The sequence below is a fragment of the Pleurodeles waltl genome, chromosome 9, assembly GCF_031143425.1.
Source record: "Pleurodeles waltl isolate 20211129_DDA chromosome 9, aPleWal1.hap1.20221129, whole genome shotgun sequence".
Lineage (NCBI taxonomy): Eukaryota > Metazoa > Chordata > Amphibia > Caudata > Salamandridae > Pleurodeles > Pleurodeles waltl.
The window spans coordinates 16638633-16663869 of NC_090448.1; the positions used below are offsets into that span (position 1 = coordinate 16638633).

Here is a 25237-nt window from a genome sequence, read left to right on the forward strand (position 1 = left end):
GTACTTTGTCCTTCAGTCTGTACCTTACCACTGTGACCTTTAGCCCCTCACCTACCTAGCAGAAACTCTTTTGGCATGGACTAAGGCACTGAAGGTCTGGGCGTCAGCAAGATATTGTTGAGCAGCAACAGTGGAATCTAGGAAAGCTCTGCTCTTGTGGCTGCGTAGATCACCGTATGATACACGAGCATTAACTCCAGAACCTGTAGATGCTGTCAGACCCTTCAGCCATGGAAGCCGGGCTGAGCGTAGGAGAAAGGTACCATCTCAGTGACAGAAGGAGGCCTTTCCCTACCTTCCCTGGTTTCTACATTCACTTGTGACCCTAGCTGCAGACAAGACCAGCCTGCCTCAAAAGCTTCATCGAATCGAGGCCTTTGGGATTCCACTCGTGGCCTTGGGCGAAGGCTTGCAAGGAGAGACCACCTGTGTCACGGGGCTCTGCCCCCGCAAATGTACCACAACACCACTCACCCTGGCTCTCAAGACCTCAAGGACCCCACACTCTTGGCTGGTGAGAGGATTGCATTTAGTTTCTTTGAAAAATGTGCCCCTAAAATAATAAAATACTGCCGTATGCTCTTTATAATGATTCTAAATAAAACAATGCATATTTTTCAATAGAAGAGTGCTGGCGTTTCCTAGCAGGCAGCATTCTCTTCCCTGTAGCATCAGTCTTCCCTTGGCACAGCAGTGTGCACATCTGCAGTGCCACGCGCCCCCTCCCCTTTAGGATTGCAGGTGTGCTTCGGTGTGGTGGGAGCCCCCAGAGATTCATCGTGTCTACAAGCTGTGATCTCTTCCTCCCACAGTATTCATCTGCTCCTGCAACTCTCGGCCCTCTGGGTGCATCTAGCATCAGGCGGGGGTCCCTCTGATTTATATCGTATACTGTGGGGCGGGGGGGGGGGGGGGGTGGAGATTTGGTACAGGTAACCGCACCAGGCTATGGCAGCGATTGATGTGTGACTACATCCAGTGTATGTGCAGATGCACAGCTTGTGCCATGTTTTTATTAGCATTGTGTGGAGGGGGCCGGGAGGGAGGGGGGGGGGGGGGGGAGGGAGCATTATTCAACCGGAGTCAACTCAGCCCTCGAGTTTCGCATGCTGCACCGCCCCTCCGTCGGTTATGGGGATAAACAGAATATTCACTCTGTATTATGTATGTCCCGCTATTTCTTCCGTTAGGAATCGCATTACAAAACCAGCCCTGGCGAAGCCGATAGGCTCGCCTTACACTGGCATTAGCTGATGTTTGGGCTTTGCTATTGGTTGTTGACAATGCTAAGTTTAAATATCATTTAAACTATTACAGATCAATACTGTAAGTCTCACCTACCACAGGAAAATAAAACGTCTCATAGTTTCCGCGCCAGGGTGTGAAAAACCTGCGTCACTATATGGTTATGGGTGACCCCAGGTTCACTGGATTCACAAGCAAGTCCAGTCAGTAAAGTGACCAGAGAACCACAGCAATTCTGTATGTCTTTACCAGGTTTAATGTTTGGATATTTACTGTTCTAGGCATGCACTCAATAGAGCTGTAAAAGCATAACCGTCCCCTGTATACAAGAATGACGGAGGCATTTGATTGGTTACTGCAGAGGCTCTTTAAGTAATTGAGGCGCTTTACTCTTGAGAAACAAAGAATTCAACTTCCACTTTAACCTTCGCATCGGCATAATTTGTGCAATTATGCAAATTAAAGAGAGGGCAGGAAACGTGACTTGGAAGCTGGTGGCAGGTTAAAGCAAAGTTATAGCTTCTCTCATTTAATAATGTGAACATTTTCACTGGGTAGTTGGAAAGGAAGAGATTGTATTTGAGGGAGACAGTGCCTAATGTAGGAAAACACCCTTGCCCTCTGATGCCTGAAAGCTGCTTCAGAACATAGTAAAACCAGAAGAGTTGACAACAGATGAGCAGAGGGGGATACAACTACAAGATCTTCAAGTATCCCCCCCCCTCCCCCACCCCAAACTGGGAATGCTGATATAAAGTCTGGTTCTACAGTGTAATCATGGATTCAGTTCCTTCTGTGAAAATGGTTCATGTTTCCAGCATCTAAAATAACATTGGTTTGGTAAGAACAAGTTAAGGGTGAGTGGTCACAACATGGGGTGTGGGAGACCAGAGAAGAACACAGATGAGAGATCACAACGCTGAACATGGAGGGCAGGGAAGCACATGGCCAAGAAAGAACAAGGAGCACACGAGGGCGAAAGCTGAAAAACACATGCAGTCTTACGGAGTGCTTAAACAACAAGAAGAAAGTAGTTCCTATGTGAGTTGAGGAAGCATAGATACCAGCCAATCGGTGAGCTGGCTAAGAGGCTATGCTCCAAGGAAGGAGCAAATGCAAGACTTGCTAAAACAATGAGACATTGGATAGAAAGCAGGAAAACAAGAGTGACAGTAAAGACTGACATGGGAAGTAATGGGCAGACTGTAAGTTATTGGTGAGCTCATAATGTGCTGTGTTGCCTCTAATAAGGCTATTTCAGCAAAAGCAGGATGCAAGGGCCTCCTGGCTATTACCAGGTCAGTGAGAGTGATGACATGCAATCTTAGACAATAAGCAGTATTTTCTTAATGTTAAATTTGTTTGCTTTGGTACATTTCCCACTACCATCCTTGATGATTGGGAATTTAAATTGGAATCTTTATGTAAGAAAACATCTACTTATTACAATTCTTGATTTTCAGTCTATTTTTAAAACAAATTCTCCAAAGTTCGCAGAGATGGGTTCATTGCTACATGGGTAAACATTTCCTATTTCTCTCAATAACTCTTACGAATTTCACCTTGAAAACCGATTGCCAACTTTGATAGTTACTCACTGATGTATTCTGTTTAGTTCACTAAGAAAATGTGACTTTTCAATGTTTTAATAACCTTGTTCAGAATAAGCTGTTGTCATATTGTCACGAGTCTAAAATCATCTTTTAACTCAAAGAAACTATCCGTAGATTCCTTTGATCAAACAGATGGATGCTTTAGAGCTTGGTGGCTGGGGTTCTCCTAAGGGGCTGATTTAGCCTTTGGAATAGGATTGTACTCTATCAGGATGGTAGAGTAAAATACTCTGTCACCCTTAAGGAGTATTATCCGAGTAGCCTTCCTCCGATTTGAGAGTTTACCTCTAGCCCGGCAGGCAAGTTGTCTTTGACAGGAACCACCTTGACAACTTCATTTGATAAGACACGGCTCAAAATGTCAAATTCCTCCACTTTAAATACACGCTTGTCCTTTTAGTTTTACCCTTGCCCTTTACAGTATCCTGAATTTTTTGTCAACTGGAAGAACAGGTTCATAGACACTACAACAGAAAACTAGTGTTGCCCTGTATTTGCCAATATTTGCCATGTGTTTGGACATGTTTGTGATCACCTTGGAAGTACTGCATGGGAGCTAGGCCAAATGGCAGGCAGCAGTGATGTTTATGTGCCATTAGGAGAGAAGCTTTGATGCACTCAGTGGTTTAAAAGCACAAGATGGATTTTTTAGCAGACCGTCACAATGTGAAATAGAGGCCCTTGTGAATGCAGGCCAAGCAGAAGATTTGCTTTCAGTCTAATCATGGTGACATTCTTTGCGCAATCCTCATTTTGTTTCCATCTTTTCTCAGATTTACCAAGAACACACAAGATAGACTGTTGGGAGTTCACAACAACTGGCCAGTGTAAAGGTAAGGGATGAGCGCTGCATAGTTGTTGCATGTGTGGTGTGTGCAGCAGGTCGTGAGAGCCCTTACAGGGGTGCTGGGGGGGCCCAAACTTACCAAACATGGAACAGGAGGCGGTTGGAGAGGTGGCAGGAGAGACAGCAGCCAAGGTGGCTTAGGACAGGTATGGTGAGGTAAATCCGGCTGCTCATTGATTCGTCCCCACTTCCAGGGCCGTCTGGTAAATCACATAGAAAGGATGGAGCACTCCCCCTACCTGGCTGCCTGCAGAGCGCTGACTCTTGCTAAATATTGATTCAGAAGGAGGTTGGGGTGTGCCGTCTCCTGGTGTCAGACTGCGGAGAGCCAGCTGTGGACAGAAGAGACAGCGGGGATCGATGGAGAGCGAGAATGCACCATGCGGGTCGCAGAACATGCGTATGTGCCAGGCCCTGAATGAATGCGCATATGGTAACCACCGTTCCCATGTCCTAGACCCTGGAATCTGGAGCCAGGGTGCTGCCATGTTGGAAACGGGAGAAATTAATGCTGTTACGCCCCACACACACTCGCTACGTGCTTATCTGTAATTAGTCGGGAATAATACACTTAATGTTGTTTTTCACTCCAAATTCACTCATCTAAGGTCTCATGAGAGGTAGTTTCTACTGGTTTTCTGCTTTGCTCTCGGAGTCTGTGATAAAAGTGCAGTGTAATACTTGTGTTCTTAGGATTCTAAGTACCACTTGGAAGATTAAGATGCTAGGTCTTCTTTGGGGGGGGGAATATCTTCTGCGCTTACTCAGGGCATTAACTGATTAGGCTGCGTAGGGCAGCATCTTTGTGTCAGTGTCAGGGAGGCCCTGCGCAAAGCATCTAGTTCGCAGGTAGGTGGACCGATTCTGTTTCTATTTTTTTCAAATTTCCTGGTTCTTGTTTACATAGTAGAGCGAGCAGAGATGGTAACCAAGGAGTTCCAGTCAATGGCACCAGCAGAGTATCCTGTGTCCTCCCTGAGGATCGCTGCAGGTGGAACAGTCGGTTTCCTTAAATCCCAGAGGAGTCTTAATGATACAGCTAATTCCATTGGTAGACGCAGGGATAAGCTATGCCTTATCTTTTCAGTATTGCTAGGATATTTATGTCCCAAAAGGAAGTTCTCCTCCTTCTCTGTGCCAAAATCTCTGTGACTTAATGTACTACTAGATAGAAGGACTCTAAGTCAATTCTCTGAAGACACAGGTCTTCGGCCTCGTTTGTACTTTGTTTGGCTCCTCTGCTATCAGCCAGTTGTGGCGATAGTCAAGGACCCCAGGTCTGCATTCGCTGCTTTCACTGGCACAAGATGAGGGTTTTGCTCCACTTCATCAGCTCTTAGTTCTTTTGTAGGATAGCAAGTTTACTTCTTGCATCATCCTCTGATTCTCCCCTCCTCCCTTAAAACCACCCCATCCGCTCCAAACACAACTTGAGACAGTAATGAAGTAGAACCTTCAGCACAAGTTATTTGAATTTCTGCCCGTTTTTAAAACTTTGTTCTGCTTTTCATACATATTTTTTCTTATTTACAATTGATGTAATCCATGGGTACTCACAAAAAATTTCCTAGCGCCCAAAAAGTATGGTCAGTGTGTGACAAAGACCGCATTCATGCCAGCAGGGGCAGGAGTAAGTCAGGTGGTCGTAGGGAAAGCAAAGCATGTACATGGTGTGGACAGTGAGTTGTCCAATTATTCTGAAGGTGTCATTCCACACTGCCTTCCAAATTAAGGCTGTACTCTCTACAAGAGTCATAGATTTGATAATACTGTTATGCTGCCGTTGAGTCACCATCTCTCTATTGCCCCTTAGGGTAAGCCTTTTCTACCTGCTATTGCTGCCTTGGGTGAGTCAAGTGTATAAAACAAGTAATTTGCTTACTGAATTTGAATGAAATAGAATTTTAGCCCTCTGACTGCTTAAGCTTTTACTTTCTTAGCTGTAAACTTTGCTTAGAAATAGGCTCAGTTAAGGTACCAAGTGATATAAACAATCCTTCATATATAGTGCAATTTTCTTAGGTGGGCAGACGCAAACACCTAACATCCACCGCTAGAAATGAAGCAGTGGAAAAGGTCTAGGCTTGGAAGGTGGACACTTGACATTTAATACTGTCTTTTACACTTTGTCAAAATATGCTGGATGTGAACAGTGTATTTTAAAGTCTGAGCAGGTTCCACAGCACAGTTGGCTTTCTTTGGTGAAAGTAGTCCCCAAGTCTCACCATTAGGGTCACCCACATCTCATGTCTTGTGTAATGAGCAAGATGGAAACTATGAAACCAGAAGGCATGTTTGTTTTTTTAAATTAATCCCCACAGCCCTTTATGACACAGTTTGCTCTTGGGTAATCACTTTTGCAACCTATTTCTCTCCTTTTTTTAACACAACAATTATTTGATTTTATCCAGCAGGGATAGAACACCCAGCCTTCTAGTCCATTTACTAAAATATGGTATAGTGAGAAGGTTATGAATCTTGAAACGGGGTGTCCTTCACTGTTTGATGACAGTCAAATCATATTGTTCTGATGCCTTTGTCCACTTAATAGGCATTATGTGATAGAGGTGGGTGATCCAAGTGCCTGGCTGAGCAGCTCAAACTTCTCCTGGACCCTTAAGGCCAAAACAAGCTGAGCCTTCATGTAGCTTCTGTCTGCCACCCATGCTTTAATCTCATGCTCTGAGAATTTAAGATAAAACATTAACTTGTGGTGTACCACAGGAATAATCCAGCCCCGATATACCTCTGTAAAAAACTTGTTGTCGAGAGATTTTCATGTTTGAGTTGTTTTTGGATCATTAGAGAAGTAATTTACCTTGGGTAGACATTGCTGATCCAGGCTGAAATTTTATTGACAACATTTTTAAAAATAGCGGATGTGTGTCAGTGACGATGTAATATTTCAGGAACCATAAGACCCGTATACTTCATTTTGGTGTCAAAACATTATGGGGGTCAAGTAGTCCTAGAGAGACAGAAAATAACTCCTCAGAGCAACCCTTCCATCGTTTTCTAAAATGGCAGCTATAATAGAGGAAGAAACATATATAGAAATGAACAAATAATAATGGTTTTTAATCATTTTATGTATACACCAAAAAATGTTTATGATCTGAATATGGAAAAAATGTTTGGTGGCATGTTTGGCTGTAGGTACACATGCTTTGCATAAGTCCGCCATCTAGTGTTGGGTCCGGAGTGATGCAAGTTGTTCTTATTTGAAGAATCTTTTTGAGTTGAATGATGACTCCTCTCGGTAATACTGCGCATGGGCATAGAGTGCCTTGTTAGATTGTTTTCTTTTCGCCGTCTGGTTCAGACGTGTGTTCCTCTCGCTCTGACATACCCTTGGCTTTGTCTATCCCAAACTCTTCTCTCTTTCACTCAGCAACAGTATTGTACTTTGAACGGGTTTTCTATTTATTTTGTGTTCGGTCTGAATTTCTGCACTGGGATCTCGTTCACCGCCTTTCGGGGTGTCTGCGCCAGTCTCTTGCCTCCACCTCCACGTGATGTCAGACTATGCAGGGCTAATATAACGTACTCCATTTCGGTTCTGCCCTCAATGCCACTCTAAATCCCACACACCGACCAACATCTGGTGTGTAATTTGGGCCTCTCCCCGGACCACAAAGGACTAAGTTGTGATGCCTGCTGTTCATTTCGATCCAAGAAGACGCTGTGGGACCGAAGAGCTTGTCGGTTGGAGATGGTGTTTAAAACAGCAGACGACACTCCAGATATCTTCGGGGCAAAGCATACAGAGCCAGAACAGGAGAATATCTTCTCCATCGAAGACTCTGGAGTTGGACATCCAATCTGGTATTGAGAGGCCAACCTGTTGCCTCTGCGCTACCCGTGAGTAGAACAGCCCCTTCTCCCCATACAAAGACTCTAAAGAAACCCCAGAAGCAGGTCGCCGGACTGCCACTGCCTTCAGGCCATGGTCAGATCCAAAAATCACCTTTGGATGTCTGCCTTCCGGGTCTGCACCGAAAACAGCCAAGATGTCTTCAGCATCGACAGTCTGCAACATCACAGGCACCTTTTTAGCAGATCCATCGAACTGAGCAAAAAAGCCTCCGCAACCACTTTGGAGCCGACTTCTTCCACCCGACCCAAGTCTTCGGCTCCGAAAATTTCAGAACATAATAATGTCCCTTCTAGAGTCTCCAGTCATTCGTTCAAAGCGGCTTCACCTGTGGGAGTCTATTTTAGAGATGATGGACACTCGTCAGTCTCAGTTCATATTAAAAAAGAAACAGGGTGAATAATTGATTCCCCACCATTCCAATTAAAAGGAAGCTCACCTTTTGAAGAGGGGCCTTGGACACTGCTTCCCCCCCCCCCCCCCCCCCCCCCACTTAGAAGGTCTCCAAGGACAAGACTCCAGTCAAACCTCTGCCTTCACCAGCACACTCACCAGTGCTTCCTTCTACCTCTCCACCACCTCTCCAATCACCTACGCCACTTATTGAACCACAGTTTTCACCACAGGGTACACAACCAATTCAAGGTGATGATTTGGGTGACATACCACATGACACAGACCTGTGGGATTCATATGATCCAGATCCTATCCTGCCAAATGACCCATATTTATATCCAGCATGGCCAACACCTTCTGAAGGCACAATATTTTATCAAGAGGTCATAGCAAGGGCAGGAGCATACCTCAAAGTCCAGCTGCACACTGACCCTATTGAAGAGGATTTCCTCTTTGACACCCTGACTACTATACATAAAGAGTCAGTTTCTCTCTGTCTCCCCTTGTGACATGCTAATGATAGTTTTAAAGAACCTGTTAGGTTATCACCCCAAGGGTGAATAAGAAATACAAAGCAGCACCCACAAGACCCTCTATACGTGCTCAAATCCCTCTAGACTCAATAGTGGTCTGTACAGCACGAAAACATGCTAATAATCAGTCCACAGGAGATTGGCCCCATCCTGACAAGGAACGTAAAACATTAGATGCAGCAAGAAAAAACATTAGCTGCACAAGCGTATTGCCAATTTATAGGCCCTTTTGGCATGCTACGACAGGGCCCACCGGGATGAAATGGAAGCTCTCCCTCAGTACCTCCCAAAGGAGCATCACAAAAGGGCGCAAGAGATAGTATCAGAAGGGCAAACTATCTCCAATAACTCCATTAGGTGTACAACTGATGCCGCAGATAACGCAGCACGCGGTGCTAATACCAGTATCATTATACGCAGGCATGCTTGGCTAAAGTGTTCCTAGTTCAAGCCAGAAATACAGCAGGCAGTCCTCAACATGCCATTTGACTGAGAACACTTATTAGGCCAAGAAGTGGATAACACCCTAGAAAAACTTTTTAAAAAGACTCGTCCAGACCAAAAGCTTTGGGGGCAATACTCACTGCCACAAAACGTGGTAATTTTTATCACCCACAATTCAGGGGAGGCTTCAAACCATCCTCTACCGAGCCTCCCGGCTCTCAGAACAAACAAGGCTCCCTTTTCTACAATAGAGGTTCCTTTAGGGATCCTACAGAGGTTCAAACAAAGGCAGATGGGAGGCGTCCACCTCCAGAGGATCTGCCTCCGCTGCATGCCAGTGACTACATCCTCCTTCTACCACTTCACACCTCTACAGTTGAGGGAAGTCTCAAAAACCTCTACCTACAATGGTTCATCAATATCACAGACCAGTGGGTTCTCAAGTATCCAACATGATTGTCTGGAGCTCACTTCCACTCCCCAAACTTCCACCCTCACACATTCAAATTCTCACAAGGACATCTTACTCTTCTCAAAGAAGAGGTGCTATCCCTTCTTCTCAAAGGGGCTATGGTACCAGTCTTCTCCTCAGAGCAAGGTTCAGGACTATACTCCTTATACTTCCTTAAACCAAAGAAGGATTGGTCTCTCAGGCCACTAAATCTCTACACACACTCAAAGCATTTCCATATGGTCATTCCACTGTTACAGCAACGCAACTTTATCACAGCTTTAGATCTAAAAACCACTTCCATATTCCCATTCACCGAGCACACCGCAAATACCTCAGATTCTTAATTGCAGGGAAATGTTACCAGTTCAAGGTTTTACCTTTCAGGGTCACAACTGCTCTCAGGGTCTTAACAAAATGTCTAGCAGTAGTTGCCGCATATCTCCGATGTCCACACATTCATGTTTTCCCTTACTTGGACGACTGTCATCAAAGCCAGTACATTACAACACTGTCAGCGTCACACTCAACTCACAGTGGATCTCCTTCACACTTTGTGATTCACTATCCGCTTTCACAAACGCCATCTCTAACCTTTGCAGACACAGCCTTACCTAGGGGCAGTGCTCAGTGGGCAGATAGGGTTAGCATGTCCAAGTCCAGCTCGAATTCAGACTTTTCAAACTTTCATTTCCCAATTACAGGAAGACCAGACTTAAACAGTGAAGACAGTGATGTGACTGTTAGGGATGATGGCATCTTGCATTGCCATCGTACCTCTTGCCAGACTGCACGTGTCCCGTACAGCAATGTCTGTCTCATCAGTGGTCTTAGTCACTGAGTAAACGTCAAGATCTAATGTTCTTGGACCACCAAACTCATTCTATGCAATGGTGCAACCCCACCAACCTCTCAGGTCTTTCAGGACCCTGTGCCTCAGATCACTTTGACTATAGATGCAGCACAGACAGGTTGGGGTGCTCACCTCCGCAACCTCACTATACATGGTTTATGGGATCCCATTTAACAAGCATCACATATCAATTACTTGGAGCTGCAAGCAGTTATCCTAGTAATGAAGGCTTTTCTTCCACATCCCTCCCACAAAGTGATTCAAGTCTGTACAGACAATATGACAGCCATGTATTATCTGCAGAAATGGGGGGGGGGGGTGGAGACACATTTTTCTGACTTGTCCCATCTTGCTCAGGCAATATGGAATCTGGCAAATGACCACAACATACAGTTAGTAGCAGAGTAGCTCCCAGGCATGGGCAACCAGTTTCCAGACCTCCTCAGCAGGATGCAGCAACAAGTCCATGAATGAGAACTCCACCCACAAGTCCTTCAGCACTACTTTCAAAAGTGAGGAACACCCCAAATAGACTCATTCGCCACAACAGAAAATGCAAAATGCCAAAACTTTGCGTCCAGATACCCACATCTCCTTAGTCCAAGAGCAGTGCCCTGTGGATGAATTGGTCAGGGCTATTTGCTTACACTTTTCCGCCTCTCCCACTCATTCTGTTTCTAGTTTGCAAATTGAGGCAAACCTCACTCCCCATGATCCTTGTAGCTCCCACATGGGCAAGTGAAGTGTGGTTCACAACACTTCTGGATCTATCGGTAGTTCCACACGAGAAGCTCACCAACAGGCCGACCTTCTTACTCAAAATCAAGCACAAATAAGGCATCCAGACCTCAAAATCCTCAACCTTGTGATATGGCTCCAGAGGTCAAAGAGTTTGTTTACTTAAATCTACTGCCAGAAGCATGGACATTCCAAAAGAGGCACGTAAACCTACAACCAGACAGTGTTATGCTGCAAAATGGAAACATTTTGTATTCTTCTGTCAACCTAAACACATTGACCCATTCTAGGCTTCAGTCCAAGACATTGTTTATCTGCTACATTTACAGAATGCAAACTTAGCATACTCATCTATTTGTCTTCATTTAGCGGCTATAGCTGCTTACCTCCAAAACAGACAACACATCTCTTTATTCAGAATTCCAGTTATCAAAACCTTCATGGAAAGTCTCGAGTCATTCCACCCAGGGTACCTCCTGGAACCTTAATGTTGTCCTTACTAGGCTCATGGGTTCACCTTTTGAGCCAATGCATGCATGCCCTTTAGAGTTCCTTTCATGGAAAGTTGCTTTCTTAGTAGCTATCACTTCCCTAAGACGTGAACTCCAGGCTCTAACCTTAGAAGAACCATGCTTACAAATACAGAAATAGAGAAGTACTTCAAACAAACCTAAATTCCTTCCAAAAGTAGTTTCATAATTCCATAGCAACCAATCAATTGAATTACCAGTCTTTTTCCCACAACCAGACTCTTTTGCAGAGAGCTCTTCACACACTAGATGTTAAAAGAGCTCTCATGTATTTTGACAGAACCAAACAGTTTAGGAAATCTAAACAACTTTTTGTAGCATTTTCAGTGCCTCAGAAAAAGGCAATCCAATATCAAAAAATGGCATAGCCAGATGAATATTCAAATGTATTCAAACTTGCTATGCTAAAGCTAAACAGCAGTTACCTGCTGGCCCTAGAGCACACTCCACTAGGAAAAAATGTGCTTCTGTGGCTTTTCTAGGTAACATTCCAGTAGCAGACATATGTAAAGCTGCTACTTGGTCTACACCACATACATTTACTAAACACTATTGTGTAGATGTTTTAGATGTTTTAGCAGGCCAGCAAGCCACTGTTGGCCCGGCAGTGCTCAGAAGAATTTTTCAAGCAACTCCTACAGGCTAGCCACGATTTACTTGGAGGGGGCTGCTTTACAGTCTATGCAGAGCATGTGTATCTACAGCCACACATGCTATTGAACTGAAATTTTTTACTTGCCAGTAGACATCTGTTGGTGGCATGTAGTGCTGTAGATTATCAAATTGCACAGCTATAGATGTAGAATTTTTGATGCAGGCAAGGTGAGTTTTTACAGGCAGTTGTTGTCAGGTGTAGGAAAGTACCCTCTTTATAGCATGGTTACGCCCACTTCTTGCCTGTTGTCAGTATGCTTAGACTGTTTTCACTTGGATCCTTCTAACCAGGACCCTAGTGATTGTGCGCTCTCCCTCTACATTTGGTTGCCTAGGACTTTGCAAACCCCACAATTGGCATACTGATGCACCCATATAAGTCCCTAATATATGGTATACTTAGGTACCCAGGGCATTGGGGCACCAGGGATTCCCCATGGGCTGCAGCATGTATTGTGCCACCCATAAGAGCCTATGCAAAATGTATCTGCAGGCCTGCCATTGCAACCTGCGTGAATGTGTATGCACCCAGGTCACTGTAAGTCACCCCTATGGTAGGCTCTCCTTGCCCTCAGGGCACGGTGCAGGTCTCTATGTGTGAGGGCACCCCTGTATGAGCAGAGGTGCCCCTACGAACTATAGGTTCGATGGCATCTGTCGCTGTAGATACGCATGTTCTGCAATAGCTCGCCATCTGGTGTTGGGCCGGAGTGTTACAAGTTGTTTTTCTTCGAAGAAGTCTTTCGAGTCACGGGACCGAGTGACTCCTCCTTTTGTCTCCATTGCGCATGGGCGTCGACTCCATCCTCGATTGTTTTTTTTCCGCCATCGGGTTCGGACGTGTTCCTGTCGCTCCGAGTTTCGGAACAGAAAAAATAGTTAATTTCGGAAGATTTTCGTCGGTATTGTTGCGTTCGGGATCGGCATACTTACATTCAACACCGCATCGAAGATCGAAGAGCTCCGGTGCCCTTCGGGGTAATTTTTCGATCCTCCGTCGGGGCCTGGTCGGCCCGACCGCGTGCTGAAGAACGCCGATGGAACGGACCCCGTTCCGTTTCTGCCCCAAATGCCACAATAAATACCCCTACACAGACCAACACTTGGTCTGCAACCTGTGCCTGTCACCTGAGCACAGCGAAGACACCTGCGAGGCCTGTCGTGCGTTCCGGTCACGAAAAACACTCCGAGACCGTCGAGCCAGAAGACTTCAAATGGCGTCCGCACCGACAGCCCGACGGGAGTTCGAGGAACAGGAAGAGGAAGGTACCTTCTCGATCCAAGACTCAGACTCCGAAGGATTCGACGATACACAAACCGTGAGTAAGACGTCGAAAACCACACAAAGAAACATTTACAAGGCCCAGGGGACGCCACTGCCACCAGGCCATGGCTCAACCCATAAAATCGGTGACCGACCGTCGGCACCGAAAAAGGCCCAAACAGTGCCGAGATCGTCCGACTCCGGTCGAGACACCGGCACGCAGCCTTCTCGGGACCGATTAAGTGCTGGAGACAAGCCTCGACACCGAGATGCCGGTGTGGACACGGCTCGACGCCGAGACAGCGGCACCGAAACAGATCGACGCCGAGAGGTTTCGGCCCCGAAAAGGAAAAAAGTCACCTCGGAGCCGAAAAAACACGCAGACACAGTTTCGACGCCGAAACAAACTGCAAGCGACCCAGCTTCAGGCTCTTATACAGAAGAGCACTCGCTAACCTCCCAAATGCAGAAGCATAGGTTTGAGGAAGAGCTACAAGCAACTGATGCGGACCATACGCAAAAGCGTATCTTCATTCAGCAGGGGACAGGAAAAATAAGCACCCTTCCCCCCATTAGGAGAAAGAGAAGGTTGGAGTTCCAGACGGAACAAGCACCACAACCAAAAGTGGTGAAAAGAGTTACACCACCACCCTCTCCTCCGCCCGTGATTAACGTTTCACCAGCACAAACGCCATCACACTCCCCAGCTCACACCACCATGAGCCAGGGTGACCAAGACCAGGACGCATGGGACCTATACGACGCCCCAGTGTCAGATAACAGCCCAGAGGCATACCCTACAAAACCATCTCCACCAGAAGACAGCACCGCGTACTCTCAGGTGGTGGCTAGAGCAGCACAATTTCACAACGTAAGCCTCCACTCAGAACAGGTCGAGGATGATTTCCTGTTCAACACACTCTCCTCCACCCACAGCTCCTACCAAAGCCTGCCTATGCTCCCTGGTATGCTCCGGCACGCAAAAGACATATTTAAGGACCCGGTCAAAAGTAGGGCAATCACACCAAGGGTGGAAAAAAAGTATAAGCCGCCTCCTACAGACCCGGCTTTCATCTCAACACAGCTGCCACCAGACTCTGTTGTTGTAGGAGCAGCTAGGAAAAGGGCCAACTCTCACACATCTGGAGATGCACCACCCCCAGATAAAGAAAGCCGCAAGTTTGATGCAGCTGGTAAAAGAGTCGCAGCACAAGCTGCAAACCAGTGGCGCATCGCGAACTCCCAAGCACTACTTGCGCGCTATGACAGAGCCCACTGGGACGAGATGCAACATCTCATTGAACATCTGCCCAAAGACTTCCAAAATAGGGCAAAACAAGTGGTTGAGGAGGGACAGGCCATCTCCAACAACCAGATCCGCTCCTCCATGGACGCTGCAGATACAGCTGCACGGACAATTAATACATCTGTAACTATCAGAAGGCATGCATGGCTCCGAACGTCTGGATTTAAACCAGAGATTCAACAAGCAGTTCTCAATATGCCTTTTAATGAAAAAGAACTGTTCGGTCCAGAAGTGGACACAGCGATTGAGAAACTCAAAAAAGATACGGACACTGCCAAAGCCATGGGCGCACTCTACTCCCCGCAGAGCAGAGGGAATTACAGCTCATTCCGTAAAACGCCCTTTCGAGGGGGGTTTCGGGGTCAAAGCACACAAGCCAGCACCTCACAAGCCACACCGTCCAGTTACCAAGGACAGTATAGAGGAGGTTTTCGGGGACAATATAGAGGAGGGCAATTCCCTAGAAATAGAGGAAGATTTCAAAGCCCCAAAACCCCTACTACTAAACAGTGACTCACATGTCACTCACCCCCTCCACACAACACCAGTGGGGGGACGAATAGGTCATTATTACAGAGCATGGGAGAAAATCACTACAGACACTTGGGTTCTAGCAATTATCCAACATGGTTACTGCATAGAATTTCTACAGTTCCCTCCAAACATACCACCAAAAGCACAAAATTTAACAACACACCATTCCAATCTCCTAGAGATAGAAGTGCAGGCACTATTGCAAAAGAATGCAATCGAATTAGTGCCAAACACACAAATAAACACAGGAGTTTACTCACTGTACTTTCTGATACCAAAGAAGGACAAAACACTGAGACCAATCCTAGACCTCAGAGTAGTCAACACTTTCATCAAATCAGACCACTTCCACATGGTCACACTACAAGAAGTATTGCCATTGCTAAAGCTGCACGACTACATGGCAACTTTAGACCTCAAGGATGCTTATTTCCATATACCAATTCACCCATCGCACAGGAAATACCTAAGGTTTGTATTCAAAGGAATACATTACCAATTCAAGGTACTGCCTTTCGGATTAACAACCGCACCAAGAGTCTTTACCAAATGTCTAGCGGTAGTCGCTGCACACATCAGAAGGCAGCAAATACATGTGTTCCCATATCTAGACGACTGGCTAATCAAGGCCCATTCGTTAATAGAGTGCTCAAATCACACAAATCATATCATACAAACCCTCTTCAAACTAGGGTTCACCGTCAATTTCACAAAATCCAAGATTCGGCCACGCAAGGTACAACAATACCTGGGAGCCATAATAGACACATCAAAAGGAGTAGCCACTCCAAGTCCACAAAGAATTCAAAATTTCAACACCATCATACAACGCATGTATCCAACACAAAAGATACAAGCAAAGATGGTATTACAACTCCTAGGCATGATGTCATCATGCATAGCCATTGTCCCAAACGCAAGACTGCACATGAGGCCCTTACAACAATGCCTAGCATCACAGTGGTCTCAAGCACAGGGTCACCTTCTAGATCTGGTGTTAATAGACCGCCAAACTTACTTCTCGCTTCTGTGGTGGAACAACATAAATTTAAACAAGGGGCGGCCTTTTCAAGACCCAGTGCCACAATACGTAATAACAACAGATGCTTCCATGACAGGGTGGGGAGCACACCTCGATCAACACAGCATACAAGGACAATGGAACGTACATCAAACAAAACTGCATATCAATCACCTAGAACTTCTTGCAGTTTTTCAAGCACTAAAAGCTTTCCAACCAATAATAGTTCACAAATACATTCTCGTCAAAACAGACAACATGACAACAATGTATTATCTAAACAAGCAGGGAGGGACGCACTCCACGCAGTTAAGCATGTTAGCACAAAAAATTTGGCATTGGGCAATTCACAACCAAATTCGCCTAATTGCACAGTTTATACCAGGGATACAAAATCAACTCGCAGACAATCTCTCTCGAGATCACCAACAGGTCCACGAATGGGAAATTCACCCCCAAATACTGAACACTTATTTCAAACTCTGGGGAACACCTCAGATAGACTTGTTTGCGACAAGGGAGAACGCAAAATGCCAAAACTTCGCATCCAGATACCCACACAAACAATCCCAAGGCAATGCCCTATGGATGAACTGGTCAGGGATATTTGCTTACGCTTTTCCTCCTCTCCCTCTCCTTCCCTACCTGGTAAACAAACTCAGTCAAAGCAAACTCAAACTCATATTGATAGCACCAACTTGGGCAAGGCAACCCTGGTACACAACGCTGCTAGACCTATCAGTGGTACCCTGCATCAAATTGCCCAACAGGCCAGATCTGTTGACACAGCACAACCAAAAGATCAGACACCCAGATCCAGCATCGCTGAATCTAGCAATCTGGCTCCTGAAATCCTAGAATTCGGGCACTTACAACTTACCCAAGAATGTATGGAAGTCATAAAACAAGCAAGAAGGCCATCCACCAGGCACTGCTATGCAAGTAAATGGAAGAGGTTTGTTTGCTACTGCCATATTAATCAAATACAACCATTACACACAACTCCAGAACATGTAGTGGGTTACTTGCTTCACTTACAAAAATCTAACCTAGCTTTCTCTTCCATTAAGATTCACCTTGCAGCAATATCTGCATACCTGCAGACTACCTATTCAACTTCCCTATATAAAATACCAGTCATTAAAGCATTCATGGAGGGCCTTAGGAGAATTATACCACCAAGAACACTACCTGTTCCTTCATGGAACCTAAATGTTGTCCTAACTAGACTTATGGGTCCACCTTTTGAACCCATGCACTCCTGCGACATACAGTTCCTAACCTGGAAGGTAGCATTTCTCATCGCCATTACTTCCCTGAGAAGAGTAAGCGAGATTCAGGCGTTTACTATACAGGAACCTTTTATACAACTACACAAAAATAAAGTCGTCCTAAGGACCAATCCTAAATTTTTGCCAAAGGTTATTTCACCGTTCCATCTAAATCAAACAGTGGAACTTCCGGTGTTCTTTCCACAGCCAGATACCGTAGCTGAAAGGGCACTACATACATTAGATGTCAAAAGAGCATTAATGTATTACATTGACAGAACAAAGAACATCAGAAAGACTAAACAACTCTTTATTGCATTTCAAAAACCTCATGCAGGAAACCCAATTTCAAAACAAGGTATAGCCAGATGGATAGTTAAATGCATCCAAATCTGCTACCTTAAAGCTAAACGACAGCTGCCCATTACACCAAGGGCACACTCAACCAGAAAGAAAGGTGCTACCATGGCCTTTCTAGGAAACATCCCAATGCAAGAAATATGTAAGGCAGCCACATGGTCTACGCCTCACACATTCACCAAGCACTACTGTGTAGACGTGTTATCCGCACAACAAGCCACAGTAGGTCAAGCTGTATTAAGGACATTGTTTCAGACTACTTCCACTCCTACAGGCTGATCCACCGCTTTTGGGGAAATAACTGCTTACTAGTCTATTGCAGAACATGCGTATCTACAGCGACAGATGCCATCGAACTGAAAATGTCACTTACCCAGTGTACATCTGTTCGTGGCATCAGTCGCAGTAGATTCGCATGTGCCCACCCGCCTCCCCGGGAGCCTGTAGCAGTTTGGAAGTTACCTTCAATTATTTATATATGTATCATCTCAACCTTAAATAAGTGCATACTTAGTCACTCCATTGCATGGGCACTATTACTACAATTCAACTCCTACCTCACCCTCTGCGGGGAAAAACAATCGAGGATGGAGTCGACGCCCATGCGCAATGGAGACAAAAGGAGGAGTCACTCGGTCCCGTGACTCGAAAGACTTCTTCGAAGAAAAACAACTTGTAACACTCCGGCCCAACACCAGATGGCGAGCTATTGCAGAACATGCGAATCTACTGCGACTGATGCCACGAACAGATGTACACTGGGTAAGTGACATTTTCATTCTATTACACTGGACTTTGAGTGTGGGGAATCCATTTTACCCGTGTACTCGACACATCACTACCTAAATCCAGCTACATAATGGTAACTCTGAACCTTGGTATGTTTGGTAGGAAACATTCTGGTATCATAGCCAGTATTGGTTGTATGATTTCATGCACCCTGGGGGCTTCATAGAGGACCCCCCCCAAGTATTGCTCCTACCAGTCTTCCAGGGTTTTCGAGGCAGCCCGCGCTGCTGCCACCGCTCACAGGCCCCCCTCCCCCCACACCATCCCCCCATGCTGCTTGACCAACTGAGGCAGAGGAAGGCACTCTGGTACTCACCTCTTGGGGTTCATAGTTCCTTCAACTCCACATCCTTGGGTGGGGGAATGTATCTCACATTCCACTTTCTTAGTATATGTTTTGGCCTCCCCTACGGCCCTTTCTATTTTCACTAGGTATTGCCAATGCTTTTTGCGCTCCTTACTGATTTATAATGTGTATATAATTAGTGTGTTTACTTAACTCCAGTTTGGGGAGGGGGGCTGCCTATTAGTATTCTAGTATTTGTGTTACCCTAATAAAGTACGTTTATTTTTGTAACACTGTGTGGTTCTTTCATGTGTGATAGTACTGCAGAACTATAGTGGTATTGCATAAGCTTTTCATGTCTCCGAGATAAGTCTTGGCTGCTCATCCACAGCTGCCTCTAGAGAGCCTGGCTTCCTAGACACTGCCTACACTTCACTAATAAGGGATACTTGAATCTGGTATAAGGGGATAACACCATAGGTCCTCACCACACACCGGGCTAGCTTCCTACAGTAGACATTCAATTGGTTATCTCACATTCTTTGATAGATAGTTCAAAATAACTGTCACAGTGTGCAGTTCTTCAGAGGTGCACACTGACTTTGATATCTGTAGAGCAGTCTGAACAACTCTGGAGTTTTTCATGGGTGAAATCTTGAGCATTCGCAGTTGTGACATATAGCCCACAACTACAGAAGTTTTCAATGAGGACACCTTTTCGAATTGAAATTTAATACGGTGAACTTTTTGTTGTTGTTTTTTTGTTTTTTTCTGAGCTCTTGTACGAGTTAATGCTTCACTGGTTTGGTTGCAGAATCTCCATCAAATAATGCATTTGTTGTAAGATCATGCAACAGAATGCCTTTGATAAATTATTTCTTTAGCTACATCCATCTCTCTATATACTTATGAACGTTTTTTGTAACCTGTTTTGTAGTGGCTGGTTGGACGAAGCCCTTACTATGGAAATTAAAGCGTGGAAGTCTAGCTTTTGTGATTGTCAAACAGCCTTTTCTCTTTCAATACAAATCAATCCTGCTCCACTTCTGCATACGATTTCGATCCATGTTCCAGGACATCTAGTAGATGTCTTTATATCGTTATTCACGTATTGTTTGGTCATGAAGTTGTGTAGTCGCACAAGGTGGTTTCCTTACTGCTGTAGTAAATGAAGAAGGCTGTCTGTTTATTAAAACGTTACCTTCTCCTTTTCACAAGTTTGTGGGGAAGAGAAGTTTCTCAGTGGTCCAATAATTTTGAATTTGTCATCTCTCTGAAAACGCTGCAACGAGAAAGAACTTTGATGGTAAACTAGCTGGCGTTGGGTAACACATTCACTTTTACGTGTCTAACCAACAATTTAAAGCTTTTCTCTGATCTCTGGATTGTCTGTTCCAGTTTCCGTATCTCTAGTGACAGCATTGAACCTTCCTCTCTGTCTTTCACCACAAAATGTGTTTGGATAAATTTTCTGTATAGGTATGGTTTTTTTCCACCTCTAGCTTCTTCATTCTCTCCAAATACCAGGACCCATATCTCAGATAGTTTGTGATCGAATTTGTGATACACAGTGATCAGTGACTCCACAGTCCTCAGGTTCAGCTCCCAATCACCTTCCCAATCAGCATGTACCAAGTTTTTCACTAGAGCTATCATGTAAAATATTTCTGCAGTAATTGCAAAGTTCTGATTTTTCTTCACAGTCTTTGACAAACTCTATAAGCTTGGATTTTGGATTTTACACTTGAGTGTGTTGAAAATTCATTGGTTTGAATGAAGTGCACCCTGTGCCTTGTTCACCACTTCTGAAATACAAAACTTAATTTGTCATTCTTGTTCCAGAAAGCATTCCAGCATAATGTTTCTATAGCCTGAGCATACCTTGTAATGAACAAACATGAGTTCCGCTCAGTACTGATGGGACAGTTTTGCTTCCAAAGATTTCAGCCTCAATAAGTGCATTGCCTATGCCACATCTACTGAAACAACTTCCTGCACACCGGAACTCAACTTTTGTTTAGTGGAAAACGTCCCTCATTGGATAAAAATCATCAAATTCTACTGGATAGCTCATACAAATGTCAGCTACATTACAGATAACACTTTCATTGCAGAAAATTGTCAGGATAGGTTCGTCTTCAAGCGGAGCACACACATTTTGGGCGGTTTTGTAGATCTGTGTATACTGTCTTTTCTTCATCCTTCAGTCTGCACCGAATAAGCGATAAGATAAATTCAGTTAAATCAGCTTTGTGTACTGTATCATCAGGTAGAAGAAAATCCATCTCCTCAGCCGGTTTGAAACTTTCTGGTAAACTGGGTTGTGTTGATGGCTTGTAGTGGTTTTCCACACATTGGCAAGTTTGCAGCTTCGTTTGTTTATGCCTACAGCTCACACAGCTTGTTTTCCAGCAGCTACTTCATTGATACAGTCTTCAAAAAGCATCATGGCAGTATCATGTATGCCTGATGTTCAAGACACACAGGCTGTCTTCAAAATCAAAATTATCAAGTGCAGCAGGCGTCGCTGTGGGGACTCAGGGGGGTCAACTCTGGCTACTCACGGGCTCGCAGTCGCCCCGGAGTCCTCCCTGTAGTGTTGGTTTTCCGCAGGTCAAGCCAGGGGTGTCGGGTGCAGAGTGGAAAGTCTCACCCTTCCGGCGGGAAACGTGTGGTCTTTAAATGTTGCTTCTTTGTTGCAGAAAGTTGCAGTTTGTTGAACAGGGCCGCTGTTCTCAGGAGTTTCTTGGTCCTTTAGATGCAGGGTAGTCCTCTGAGGCTTCAGAGGTCGCTGGACCCTGTTGGATGCGTTGCTGTTGCAGGCTTCTTCGAAGTAGGGAGACAGGCTGGTGGGGCTGGGGTCAAATCAGTTGTCCTCTCCGTCTTCACTGCAGGGCTTCAGGTCAGCAGTCCTTCTTCTTCTTTAGGTTGCAGGAATCTAGTTTCATAGGTTCTGGGGAGCCCCTAAATACTGAATTTAGGGGTGTGTTTAGGTCTGGGAGGGCAGTAGCCAATGGTTACTGTCCTTGAGGGTGGCTAAACCCTCTTTGTGCCTCCTCTCTGTGGGGAGGGGGGCACAACCCTAATCCTATTGGGGGAATCCTCCAAAACCAAGATGGAGGATTTATAAAGGCAGGGGTCACCTCAGCTCAGGACACCTTAGGGGCTGTCCTGACTGGTAGGTGACTCCTCCTTGTTTTTCTCATTATCTCCCCTGGACTTGCCACCAAAAGTGGGGGCTGTGTCCAAGGGGCGGGCATCTCCACTAGCAGGAGTGCCCTGGGACATTGTAATACGAAGCCTGAGCCTTTGAGGCTCACCGCCAGGTGTTACAGTTCCTGCAGGGGGGAGGTGTTAAGCACCTCCACCCAGTGCAGGCTTTGTTTCTGTCCTCAGAGAGCACAAAAGCTCTCACCCCAGGGGGTCAGAAACTCGTCTCTCAGCAGCAGGCTGGCACAGACTAGTCAGTCCTGCACTGAATAATCGGGTAAGATACAGGGGGCATCTCTAAGATGCCTTTGTGTGCATTTTTTAATAAATCCAACACTGGCATCAGTGTGGGTTTATTATTCTGAGAAGTTTGACACCAAACTTCCCAGTATTCAGTGTAGCCATTATGGAGCTATGGAGTTCGTTTTTGACAAACTCCCAGACCATATACTTAATATGGCCACAACTGTACTTACAATGTCTAAGAATAGACTTACACTGTAGGGGCATATTGCTCATGCAGCTATGCCCTATTCCACTATACCATGCAGTGGTATAGTGCACCCTGCCTTAGGGCTGTAAGGCCTGCTAGACTGGTGACTTACCTCTGCCACAGGCAGTATTTTGTGTGCATGGCATCCTGAGGGGGATGCCATATAGACTTTGCCATTGCAGATTGTGTGTGTTGGTGGGGAGAAAAAGGCAGTGTGCATGTTAGGTGAGGGGTCCCTTAGGGTGGCACAACATATGCTGCAGCCCTTAGGGGCCTTACCTGGTCACAGGGCCCTTGGTACCACTGGTACCTTTTACAGTGGGACTTATCTGTGTGCCAGGGGTGTGCCAATTGTGGAAACAATGGTACATTGTAGGTGAAAGAACACTGGTGCTGGGGCCTGGTTAGCGGGGTCCCAGCACACTTCTCAGTCAAGTCAGCATCAGTATCAGGCAAAAAGTGTGGGGTAACTGCAACAGGGAGCCATTTCCTTACACGGATCAATTCAAATTCATCAATGTTGACCATTATTTCTCTGATCTCACTGACTGTGAACCCGTAGCCAGCACTGGAGTGGAAAGAGTGCAAACTTTACTAAATGCTGGCAGTTATGTTGCTGCTGGGAGCTCTTTGTACATTCATGTATTAGAATGTCTGCACTCGTGCAGATCCGGTGGGCATACAAATCCGCTGCAAATATATTCACCTCGTTGTTTAGATCAACTTCTTGGCTGAAAACGTAATCTTGGGAGAAACTAGCAGCAGATAAAACATGTTTGCCCTTTGAGACTCACATACACTGTACTTTGTTCTTTCATCAATCCCTTTGGTTCTTCTTCTGGCTAAACCACAGGTAACACATTAAAGGTCCTCTGCTTTCTGATCATTTGTTGGAGGTGGACAAGGGGGAACCATAGATCTTCTAAGTGGGTGGGCATAGTGTTTGGTTGTCATTGCTTTCCCAGAAGACTCGTTTCTGCTATTTTTTGATGATTTGTTTCCAGGCTGGTTTTTTGTACACAACTTGTAGCACTTGCTGTATTGATAAACATATGAGAGCACCTTGAAATACATTCGTTCAGGAGGTGCGCGGTACAAAACCTTTCATTGTGTTTGATTTAGTAAACAACAGTGTTGGCCATTCAGAAGGTGCACATTACAACTGACGTGGTTCACCTCTGGCATTGTCGTCACGTTGGGATGGAGGCATGGCTGTTCCTAAGTTCCCATTTGAGAGCAATGACAAAAAAAAACAACACTTTCTGCAGTTGTGGTTTAGACCTTTTTTGCTTTTTTTAATCTTAATTCAGTTATTCACTTAGTAGATGCTTACATTTATTTAACATTTTTCGGAATGTTACTGCTCAGTCAATTAAACAGCAGCCCAGTGCTGCCATGCACCAAGGGCCACATGTGGCCCCCGGGTCATACCTTCAGTATCCCTAGTGTAATCTTTTTGCTCAGTTTGCCTCTTTTGCTTGCTGCTTTTTATAAACTTATCTATCTGATCCTAATTCACCATGCCTAGGTTACTGCAGCAGTGCTAGTCATGCTTGCTTCTGTGTGGGAGCACTGTGGATTTTTTGAAAGCATTTAAAGCTGTTGTTCAGTAGAGGGAACAGAAAAGAAATGGTACACTACCTTCTCGGAACTCAAATTTTCTTTCCAGTGGCATTAGCTTTCTTTAAATGTACAAGCCCTAAACTCTACAAGTTGCTTTAAACAGATTAAGAAAAAGGCATGACATCCTCTTTGCTGGTCAGTTATTGATCAGAGTAACCTAGCAAATCTTCGCATAGAGTCCATCTTTTGTCAAAACTGTGTGGTTGTGAGATCAGTCGACCAATGGTTTCTTCACATACAATGCGTTTTTAAGGACTAGCGGAATTGAGAGTCGCAAATGGACTCTGCAATCCTTGGATTGAGCATAATTTTGACTGGAGCTTTTTGCTGAAAATTTCAGGTGAGACCGGGAAGTCTCTACATAGAGCCAGCAATGTACTGCTACTACTTGTCCTAAAAGTCTTCTGCCTTCACAGATTGTGAAAGTAGGATCCTGAAACCTCTTCACCTGTGTGGTGTCTGACTTCAGCTTTTGATCGTCTGCTTCTGTTCCCTCGATTGCTGACCAATGTCATCTCCAGACTTAATTCGGCCTCCTCCGGCAGACAGGCTTTGTGCCCAACTCTCCACAATTGGCCACCACCCTCCATCCCCTCAGATGGTGTGGGGTTGACCACGCAGACTAGACCTTAAATGTAATAAACTTGCCCAGCCTGTAGCCAATCATTTTAACCTTGCTATCCATGTGCTATCTGATTTGAGGATTTCACAGGTAGAACATGTCATAAAGGAAGAACTACTGGACTCCAGTGAAAACATTTGGATTAACTGTTTAAAATCATTGTATCCAGGTGGACTGAACATTACTGACATTACCACCTGATTATTGCATATCCTAGGAGTGCATTGATTCCACATTCCAAATGGAATCTTCACTCCTGATGCTTTTTGAAATACAGCAG

General features: G+C 45.1%; 1 protein-coding gene across 7 annotated transcripts in view; it reads left to right on the forward strand.

The window, feature by feature from the left end:
• SETD5 (SET domain containing 5) overlaps positions 1-25237 on the forward strand; it is a 313379-nt gene that overhangs the window by 59152 nt on the left and 228990 nt on the right. For all 7 annotated transcript variants that reach the window (XM_069206129.1, XM_069206133.1, XM_069206132.1 and 4 more), the window contains exon 2: positions 3632-3691. The gene's annotated coding sequence lies outside the window, so the exon portion shown is untranslated. The remainder of the gene's footprint in view (positions 1-3631; positions 3692-25237) is intronic.